Here is a 2,606-nt window from a genome sequence, read left to right on the forward strand (position 1 = left end):
ACGTAGATTGCCTGTTCTTATCAGGGAAAGGTGTTCTCCACACTCCTGTTCTGGTGAAAGGTCAAAAGCGAATAGCGTGTAGCCCCTGAGGTACTCTTCGCGGTCAATCAGTATACCATTGTCAGATTTCTGCTTATTTGTGATTTGTATGAGTGACATATACTCTCTTACAGCATTACCGCTTTCAAAGTCGGGTTGAAATGGCTTGGCGGGGTGCGGCGTTCCATCCAGATAAAGGGACGCAAAACTTACATTTTTATGTTCAAAGCACAGGGGGTTCCGGTTATGGATTCCTGAAAATGATTCGTTATCCACGAAACCTGCTATAACTGTTTTCGGTACTTGTCCTAAAAATAAATTTTCTAGATTAAATACTCTACTGCCTGTTGGTACGCTGTAGATTTTCATCCCAACGCGGTCAATCGCGTATTTCGCGTTACCGTTTAACAGAGCCTGCGCGTGCCCAATCCGCACGGCCGGTGAGACCTGAACTCTTTTCACGAACAGGGATGCAGCTGTGATCTGTATTTTAAAGGCATCCGCCTCAGACGACATTAAGCAGAATGCATCTTTGTTTCTGGTTAGTTTAATCTTCAGATCAACGGCGTTTAAAATTAGTTTATGTTGATGGAAGAGGTCGCAGTGAAGCGGGCCTAGCAGTTCAACAGTGCGACTCTGCGCTGTTGCGCCTGCTCGTTTTTTGAATCCCGTATTCGGGCCGTCCAGCGCCGTGTTGTTAAATTCACCATCCACATCTTTGTAAAATAGTCCTGTTGTGTGTTTTGTTGACAATGCGTCCGAGCTGTAATTTAATATAGTCTCAATGTACGCGCGGTATGCGTAAAGATTGTTGGATTGTGATATGAGCCTGTCGCCCAGAGTTACATCCACTTGGTTGAATAAGGTCGCTATTGGGTAATTAATAAGCGCGACCCGCGCACCTTGCGGTATCGGCGTGTTATCGGTTCGTACGATCTTGCATGTCACGTACAACAGCGTATTGTTCAGATCGTAGTAGTGTTCACCGCTGGCTGCTATATAAAATTCAAGCGGAGCTGTGTCGGATAACGCCGCTAAAGGTTGAACTTCGACGTATAGACTTTTCTCTATGCTAGTTTGTGTCGGGGGCACGTCAAAAAGATCCAGCTCTGTTTTTGCACATTCAACGGATTCGTGGTGTATGAAAGACATGTTTAAAAAATATCACCAACGGCACTCTTCGGCTTTCTCTTCTTCTTTGAGTTGCGTCGTCTCTGTTTTTTATTTAAAAAGGGTATGTCCCAAGGCGGAAGCGCTATCATACGCTTCCGTTTTCTTTTAGACACGCCTTTTCTTGTATATATTAGTCCTGAACCGTCTTGCTTTGCTTGGTTCGCCTCGTGTATCTTATTCACAACGGCCGTTGTGGCTTGCCCGATAACATCTTTCGCTATATTACGAACCGCTGTCTTCATATGCGGTTTAGCCAACTCTAAACCTCTCCGGAAAAGAGGAACAGCTTTTCTGAAAAGACTTCGAAAAATACCGCCTAAACCGCAGCCGTACATGTATGCGCTGCCGTGAAAACCTGGTAATCCATTACCGGCTTGAGATTTATAATATTGCGCATAGAGCCCCGGATCGCCATAATTTTTAACAGCGACCATTCTGCTTAGTTAATAAAATTCAGTTTTGCGGCGTCTGAAGTGTAGCTTCACGATCGCTTTCCCAAACTTAAATGCCATGTTCTCGTTTTGGTCGTTCTTTATCTCTATGGCTATCGTGTCAAAATGTGTTTTGCACAATGGTACGTAATCGGGTTTCTCGTATCGTATTGTGACAACCTCATTGTTATAACCCTTCATTTCAACAGTGCGAAGTAGCGGTACATAACTATCCCCGACCCGTTGGTGTTCGATAATGTCTGTGTACACGTACATCGTATATTGGCCGCCTTTGATGTCGGCGCATGGTTTAGAAATATTAGTTTTAGGCTGTAAACCCAGTATCCATGTCAGCTTAGAACCGGCGTGGATTTGATACAACAGTTTGCTGTCACATGTTACAACGCGTGCAAATGGATCATACGTTAGTCTTAATCCAACGTCCAGTTTCAGTTGTACAATTTCAGCGTTGATTACGTTCAGTAACGCCTCGATTGTTTCATAAAAACCGGGTTTAATGCACAAACTCGCGACTCTCGCCACCGGCTGGTCCGCCGTTCCATCCCATGATAATTGCAGTCTACAATCTTGTAAATCCAATGTATTCCACGTATGCGGGTATTGTATCTCAGTAAGTGCCACTTCCCATTCGCCATTTAAGTCTATCGGTTTAGCCAACTTTGTCGTATAGTTAGAAATCTTATTTTGCGGGAAGGTAACAGCCGATGCGTTGCTGGGTAAGGTTATGTAGAACGATTTGTCATCCATCGCTCGTCTTGTTAGATACTGATGATCTTTATATGTCTTTTATCACCGATGCTGCGACCCAACTGTTAAATTTTGCGGGGTAACCGCGCCACTTGACTAACGCGTATTTACGGCCTCTGACCGTCTTATTTTTTAAAATCTTTTCCACTTTGTAAACTCTGTTATAGTTTTTTGGTATGCTTTGAAGCTCTTCGG

This window comes from Pseudophryne corroboree, chromosome 10 (genome assembly GCF_028390025.1).
Source record: "Pseudophryne corroboree isolate aPseCor3 chromosome 10, aPseCor3.hap2, whole genome shotgun sequence".
Taxonomy (NCBI): domain Eukaryota; kingdom Metazoa; phylum Chordata; class Amphibia; order Anura; family Myobatrachidae; genus Pseudophryne; species Pseudophryne corroboree.